Source organism: Cricetulus griseus, chromosome 4 (genome assembly GCF_003668045.3).
Source record: "Cricetulus griseus strain 17A/GY chromosome 4, alternate assembly CriGri-PICRH-1.0, whole genome shotgun sequence".
In the NCBI taxonomy this organism is placed as follows: Eukaryota; Metazoa; Chordata; class Mammalia; order Rodentia; family Cricetidae; genus Cricetulus; species Cricetulus griseus.
The window spans coordinates 190,675,955-190,684,559 of NC_048597.1; the positions used below are offsets into that span (position 1 = coordinate 190,675,955).

General features: G+C 41.6%; 1 long non-coding RNA gene across 1 annotated transcript; it reads left to right on the forward strand.

The window, feature by feature from the left end:
• The first annotated feature begins 18 nt into the window (after window positions 1-18).
• On the forward strand, window positions 19-6,352 carry LOC113835188. Its single transcript, XR_003484553.2, has 2 exons — window positions 19-443; window positions 6,016-6,352. It is a non-coding gene; the product is annotated as an uncharacterized LOC113835188 (long non-coding RNA).
• Window positions 6,353-8,605: the final 2,253 nt, after the last annotated feature.

The following is an 8,605-nucleotide window of genomic DNA, read 5'->3' on the forward strand; positions in this document are numbered from 1 at the left end:
AGTTCGCGCTCCAGACCATAGAGACCGGAAGCTGAGCCAGAGCGGCTGCTCTCAACGGCTGCTTTATCCCGCCGGCCTTCCGGCCCATCAGTACCACCCGTCTGTGCGATTCTGGGTCGGCAGCCCGTCTCGGAGCCAGGGCTGGAAGAAAGCGAACGCCGCCTGCGACCGAGATGCGTGACGTCTGCAGCCCTTCACTCTTTGGTGAAGTCAGTGGGAGACCAGACTTTCCGGAAATTTGTCTTTTGAGAAAGCCTTTCTTTGAGCCATTGTTTACAGACTGAAAAAACAATGGATGTCAAAGCTACGTCGTGCAAGTTTAAAGATCTAAAAGCTCAACACGGATACTGTCCAGTTTGGGGTTTGTTTTCCACAGATGGAAGTTGGGAGTGTTAGTCGTCGTGCCGAGACCATACCGGAAAAGGCAGGGTTGCTATCCACAGGTATCTAGCACTTTCTCGCCCTAAACTCCACGTGCTGGAAGCTTTTTGTGTTCCTAGACTCTGGAATTGGCTGGCTTCCTTATGAGTCTGGGAAAATGCTGAAGAGAGGGAAGTATATTTTTAATTGAGGTTCAACACAAACATCGATTGTCTCTTGCTTTCTCCGACTGCACTCTGTTATTTAGGCTGTGTGCGCGCATTTTACTTATAGGCTGCAGCGTTTTGCATCAGCCCGGCTTAATCATTCCTTCTTACAACCGCCTTTATTCTCTCTGATCACCCTCATGTATGTACAAGTAAACACAATCTGCCCAGCACTACAACAAATATCTTTCCACCCTTTTGTAAACTTACAGCCATTTTAGGTAAAAGCAAATGATAAATGGGTTCGGCAATGGTGAGGGAATAAAAACTGGTAATACTTAGTCCTTTCAAATCAAATCCTAAGGTTTTTTTTTTCTTCCTAACCTATTGAAGGGCTCTAGCGGGCCCAAACATGCAAACAAGGCTCTGGCAGGCTTTGCCCTTCTCCCATTTCCTCCTACTACTTTTTATTTTCCCCATTGAGACAAGATTCTCTATGTAATGGACCTGGCTGACCTAGAACTTGATTTGTAGACCAGGCTGGCCTTGAACTCAGGTCCACCTGCCTCTGCCTCCCAGGTGCTGGGATTAAAGGCATGCGCCACTGGATTACATTCTTTTTTGGTTTTTTTGAGACAGGGTTTCTCTGCGTAGCTTTGGAGCCTATCCTGGCACTCACTCTGGAGACCAGCCTGGCCTGGAACTCACAGAGATCTGCCTGCCTCTGCCTCCCAAGTGCTGGGATTAAAGGCGTGTGCCACCAACGCCCGGCCTTGGATTACATTCTTAGGGCTAGCTGCCAGGGTCTATTCCCATATTTGGCCACTTCCTCCTTCTGAGGCAGACTACCTAGGTCCAACTATCAAAGTATTGAAGTCCAGCAATCAAAAGCTCCCTTTTGGCTCAACTAACGTGCCCAGTTAAAATTGAACACTTCATCCTAACATGAGTCTCCCCTTTTACTTTTATAAACTGCCATTTGCCTATGGGCCCCATCTGTCTCCTCTCTGTCCAAAGGCAGTCCTTTGTCTCTCCAGGACAAAAATACCTTTCCTCTTTCCTTTCTCCTCCCTCATTCTCTATCTTCTGTCTTTGCCTCTTATTCCCTGCTCTTTGTCCCACTGGGGCAAATGAATCTCCTTTGTGCTGAGAACTTGCTCTTGGGGTGTCTTGTGCCAATACCTGCCCTTTTACCTATTAATTTGCTCATTAACCTAGCACACTTGAATTTTTCTTCCTTATCAAGTTTATAAACACCCATTTCGACTGACTTATTTTCTACCACCTCTGAATGTAGCCACATCTTTGGGAGTAATTACCATCTATGCCAATAGTTGGGGTCTGGGGAGTTTTCTGTTTATTTTCTGTAGTTGGAATTTCTTAGTTTGTGCTGTTTTCTCTTGTTTTCACCACAGGCTATAAATTTCCCCAAGATAGACTCTTATCATTCCCTTAGCACTACTAAAGTAAAGGTAAATCCACTCACCAACAGTGAATGCATACTGTTTGACAAGCCTAGGAATACTGATTGGCCAAAAAGAACCAAGAGTTCACATTAAAGGGACCTACTGTCGATACAGATCTTCATAGCCTGTCCCTTAGGACAGTACAATTTTCTCTTTACTGGATCATTCCATCTACAAACACATTCCATCTTAAAAAGGAGAGCACACGTACAAAGTATTTACTATCCCATTCTCTCCAGAAAAACAGACTTCCTTAAACTGCATACCCTTTCTTTGGTCCTAAATACCCTCTCCCACTCCCCCCTTTTTTTTTTTTTTTTTTTTTTCTTTTTTGGTTTTTCGAGACAGGGTTTCTTTGTATTGTTTTTGGAGCCTATCCTGGAACTTTCTCTTGTAGACCAGGCTTGTCTCGAACTCACAGAGATCCACCTACCTCTGCCTTTGCCTCCCAAGAGCTGGGATTAAAGGTGTGCACCACCAACACCTGGCTTTTAAATCCCATTTGAGGCAAGCTTCTGCATTATCAACACAGCTGCTCAATTCCTTAGTGTACATTTTAATTTGGAAATAAATCATCAAGGAAAACACCAACACAAGTTTGAAACAAGGGTACTTTAGTGAGGCTTCCATGCACTCTCTGCTGAATCCTATTTCTCAACTGCTCCCTTTAGTTTTTGCTTTGCTGCTCATCCTTTCAACACCAAAATTTCAAAGTATCTTATCTTTCTCTAAATATGAACTGATATTTCCCTTAAACTCAAGAAATCCTTTATATGTCTAATGTAGATCCTCAATTATCTTATACTTTTTATTTTTTATTCTTAAACTTTCTCCCTGGAATTCCCCCAAACATTGTACTACCACACTCTACAATCGATTCTGTAGGTGCAACCGCAACATCTAATCTGACCATTTATAATCTGCAACACCACCACTGTGGGCCAAGCCAGCAACATCTCTTGCTTGGATTTCTCCAAAAGCTTTAATTTGTTTCCATCTTTCTCTTCTGTTACTATTGATTCCCAGCATCCAGATGGAATTTTAAAATGCTTAATATTTTTTCAGAAATAGTACCCTGCCCCCCACAAAATGTCATTAAACGTAAAAACAAAAACAAACAAAAACCAACTAACATTTTTGGCTTCCTTCCACAGCTTTGTCAGCTCCAGGGTTGTTTACTAGCTCCTTGTTCCTGCATTCTGGTGGGTTTTATTTGTTTTTGTTTTCTGAGACGGGGTTTCTCTAGGTAACAGTCCTGGCTGTCCTGGAATTCAGAGATGGCCTGCATTCTTTGTTTTGTTTTGTTTTTGGGGTTTTTTTTTGTTATGTTTTGGTTTTTCCCCCGGAGACAGGGTTTCTCTGTGTAGCTTTGGCGCCTATCCTGGCACTCGCTCTGGAGACCAGGCTGGTCTCGAACTCAGAGATCCGCCTGCCTCTGCCTTTCGAGTGCTGGGATTAAAGGTGTGCGCCACCAACGCCGGGCCACGCCTGAATTCTTAACTGTCACTCTTTGGATAGAAAAATGTGCCTGAAACCAGGCAGTGGTGGCACACACAGGTAGAGAGAGGGGAACAGATAGTGTGGTTTGGCAAAAAGACAAATGAATGAACTTGTTCACAGCAGAAGGCTGGCTGCTATCATTTTGAAGGTGCCTTGGAGCCATTCAAAGCTTTCTAAGTGCAGGCTTAGAATACAAATTCCATTTTAAGATTATGCTAGCTGTAATTAAAGGCTGGAGAGGACCCAAGTTACTAGGGCCAGAGAGTCAGAAGGTTCTGTAATAACCCAAAAAAGGAAGGCTGAATTTCAGCAACAGCAGCAGCAGGATATAGATGAGTAGATACATAGGACAGCACATTAGAAACGGGTACCTTGAAAAAACCAGCAGTTTGTGATTTATTTAGGTTAAGCAGCTGAAAAGCTCAGAGTTTCTAGATTAATTCACAATAGAGTCATTCTATCCAGCAATCCATGGGGAGAAATGTAAAAGAAACTCCTTGGATAGGGAGTGTATGTGGCCCAGTAGAGTCTGGGCACAACCCCTATATCCATTCCACCTGCAACAGCAACAAAAGAAAATCCAGGTTTATATGGAATGATTAGTAGTTTTGTGTTATTAACAGACTAATTCAATATTAATCATTTTTCAAGAGAAATAGTAAATAATCTAGAGCTATCAATGAATACACATAAAGATCCACTGTAAAGATGGTAGTGAAAATGCTAATTAACTAGGTCAGGCTTGGTAGTTCACATCTTAGTCCTAACACTCAAGGGCGGGGGCAGGTAGAGTTCTGTGATTCTGAAGGCAGCCTGATGTCCTGATGTCCATGATCAAGGTCATCCAGGGCTACACAGTAAGTCACTATCTATAATAAATAAGGCATAAAAGTGCTTCTTTTGTTCCAGAAGTATGTGTAAGAGTCCAGAACACAATCTCTAAAACTCCCAATATTTTACATGGTGAGCATAACTAATATATACAAAGGAAACTAATGAAAATAAGTAGGGAGAAAATCAGGAGTTATTCACAAGCCAGATACTAAGGATGAAAAGGACAGGAACATGCCTGTAAAAAGTATCATGATGAAGGTAAATTGGTTTGGCTTGACAAACATGAATGGGAACAATTCATTGGGTACCTAGTGTCTTAGTTAGGGTTTCTATTGTTGTGATGAAACACCATGACCAAAGGCAGCTTGGAAAGGAAAGGGTTTAATTTGCTCACACTTCCACATCACAGTTCATTATCGAAGGAAGTCAAGTCAGAAACTCAAGGCAGGAACTTGGAGGCAGGATCTGATGCAGAAACAACAAAGGAGTGCAGCTTACTGGTTTGTTCCTCATGACTTGCTCAGTTTACTTATATGTTTCCAGGATCATTCACCTTCCTAGGAGTGGCACCACTCAAAAGATTGGTGTGAACTAACTTCACACCAATCACTAATTTAAAAATGTCCCACAGACTTATCTGATCTAGTGGGAGCACTCTTTCAATTGATGTTCTCTTCCCAAATGACTCTGGTTTGTGTCGAGTTGACATAAAACTGGCCAGCACAATTGACTCTTTGTGCTTGACACACAAACACATCACCATTAGGCCATAACCTTTCCTTTCTTGTTCATCCCCAAAATCTCACAGTAATATCAACATCAATATAAATACAATATAAAACATTTCAACATTTTGTTTTTCAAGACAAGGTTTCTCTATATACTTGTTTATTTTGGTTTTTTGAGTCAGGGTTTCTCTGTAGCTTTGGAGCCTATCCTGGCACTCGCTCTGTACACCTCGAACTCCGGGAGATCTGCCTGCCTCTACCTCCCAAGTGCTGGGACTAAAGGCGTGTGCCACCAATGCCCTGCCGGTTTCTCTGTTTAAACAGCCCTGGTTGTCCTGGAACTCAATTTGTAGACCAAACTGGCCTAAGCTCAGAGATCTGCCTGACCCTGCCTCCCAAATGATGGGATTAAAGGCATGCACCACCACATGAGGTTTAAAACAATCCAATATTAAAAAGTCCTACAGTCTTTAAAAATCCAAGCACAAAGTCCAAAGTCTCCTTAAAATATTCAAAACTTTCTAAAACTCCAAAGTCTCTTTAAAGTTCAAAGTATCTCAACTGTTGGACTCCTGTAAAATTAAAATCAAAATACTTTATTTCATGAGGGAATAACCAAGACAGTCACAATCAAATAAAAAAAATCCAATATCATGAACTTCAATGTTAGAATTCTGGGATTTGCAATTATCTTCTGGGCTCCAAAGGGTTTGGCAGTGACATTTCTCTGGCTCTGTCATACATAACAGATTATCTCCTAGAAGCCCAAGCAGCTCCACTCCATGGATGTTGCTGTGCTTGGTGGTCATTACATCATAGTGACAGCTCCAAAATATTGGGGTCTTCACTGCAACTGGATTGCACCTTTACCACTAGCCTCATCTGGGCACTTTTCAGGGACTCTGACCTTACTGCATGGCGCTACACCTAAACTTCTATCCATAACTCTGTCCGTCCTAGGGCTTCTACTTCAACTGAGGCTACACATTCACCAGTGCCCTCTTTCCAGTGTCCAGCCTTGGCTGCTCTTCATAACCCCTTTATGTCTTCAAGACCAGCACCACCTGGGAAACCCTTGCACATTACCAAGTTGGCTGCCAGAAGATGTAGATTTGGCCACCTCTGAACCACAGGTCTTATGAGCTAACCCCAAGGAGACGCTACTGCCTCTTGTCACCTCCTACCCTAGGGTCTGTGTCATCCTGGAACTTGCTATGTGAACCAGGTTGACCTCAAACTCACAGAGATCCTTCTGCCTCTGCTTCCTGAGTGCTTAAATTAAAAGTTGTGCCAGCAAGCCCAGCTACTGACCTCTTCTTAATTGCCACCTGTTTTACAACTCCAGATAACCAGCATGAACTATCCTAGTAAAGCTAAGGTTTTTATTTGGTGGTGCTGGTCACTTGTTAATCACAGCCATTCAGTTCCAGATGATCAGACACCACAAGCATCTTTAAGACTCTCAAACTTCTTCCTGAAATTTCACAAGCCAGGCCTTCATTGTCTGCACCACTCTTACTTCCAAGCTGACATACAACAGTCTACTAAGCTCTGAGTACTCAACAGTTTCTCTAGCCCAAAGTTCCAAAGTCCCCTCACAATGACCAGGTCTATTATAGGAATATCCCCACTACCTGGTACCAATTGTATCTTAAGAGTTTCTATTAATGTGATAAAACTCCATGACCAAAAGCAGCTTGGAGAAGAGTTTATTTCAGCTTACATTTATATATTACAGGCCATCACTGAGGGAAGCCAGGGGAGGAATTCAAACAGGGCAGGAATGTGGAGGCAGCAGCTGATGCAGAGGACACAGAGGAGTCATGTTGCTCATGACTTGCTCAGTTTGCTTTCTTATATATTCCCAAGACCACCTACCAGGTGTGCTAGGCCCTCCCCACATTAATCAATTAAGAAAATGCCACACTGGTAGGACCATTTTCTCAACTGATGTGCTATTTTCAAATAATTCTAGCTTGGGGTCAAGTTAACATAAAACTAGCCAGTTTTATACTTTGGTATTCTTTTTTCTACATGCTTTTCATTCGTCACTTCTTTTACTTCTCAAACGTCAAGTAGGTAATGAAATCCCAATTTTACAAATAGGTAAATGGTCTAGGAGATGAAGCAATCTAAAAATACAACTTGTAAGTGCTCAATAGCCTATGAATCCACGTTTAGACTTCACTGAATCTTTCCGGCCGGTGACAGTGAACAGAATGCAGTGCAATTTTGACATGAAAGGCTGACTGAAAATTGAAAATGAAAAAGCACTCTTTTACAAGCTTTGAGTGTAAAGCATGTAAGAGTAAGTTAATTTTCTTCATTACTAAGACAGCTGAGTTTCTCCTTCCCTCCTTCTGCAATAAAGCAAGACTAAAGAAAAAGGGCACAAGAAAAACTGACAGACATTAGTGTAGTTAATCAGAGAAGTGTAGTGTAGTTAATCAGAGAAGTTTCTTCAGACCGTGGTTGGTGGTTAACACAGAAACTCACAACTGACCAATGCAGAGAACAAATGTCAACAGAACATTCAGTCAAAACTGGGACATCTACATTACTCCTACAATACTCATCATAGAAGTCAGAGTGGGAAGACTAGAAAAGCCAGAGATTGGGAAGGACAAGAACAAAATGTACAAGGGTGCACACGCACCCAAGCATGAAGTACTAATATATACACACCAAAACATAGGACAGAGGACAACCATGCAGCCATCTGAAAGGGCCAGCATCTAAGATCAGATTCATTAAAAGTAGTGGAGAGAAAATTGCTTTTAATTGGAAACTGTGTATAGTCAAGCTATTAGTGAAATATGAAGGTTATAAAAGGATTTACATCATTTCTTTTTAATTAAAAATTGCATTTGTTTATTTCGTGTGTGTGAGTCTCTGAGGAATAAAAGGAAATTTCTGTTAAAGAATATTCTTTTTCATCATAATGGCTTTAGAATAACTATTTGACTTTGGAAACTGCACATATCTTACTTTTACATATAAAAGCAAATGAGGTCACCATGGTCTCATTTGGTTTTACACAATATATTTATTTTAAAATTTCAAATAACATGACAAATGTGCTTTTCACATTTACTGACTGATGGGTATATGGACCAAAGTGAGCTTAAAAATACATTATTAGATCATCCAAACTCTAAAACCGGCATTTATACATCAAAACTTGGTAATAACAGCACTTCTGCCCCCTTCACACTTAAAACTACGATATTCACAAAGAACAAAACTTTGCAGCGTAAAGAGCAAATGTAATAACCCTCAGGCAGTGTTTCCATGCAGACAGGGAGCAGCAGACTGAGCAGTGTTCCCAAGCCCCACCCCTCCCCTGCTCCTACTTTAATGTTAGGTTTTCATTTACTGCCTTCTTGGCTCCAATGCTTATCATTGTCCATTCCCTCAATATAATACCAGACCCAGCCAGCCTGCCTAGAACTCAGATAACAATCTCACCCCTTTCTGCAAAGAATAGATGCTCGTTGGTAACATGAATACATCTCATGACTATGTTGTCAGTGATTAATAAATTGATAAC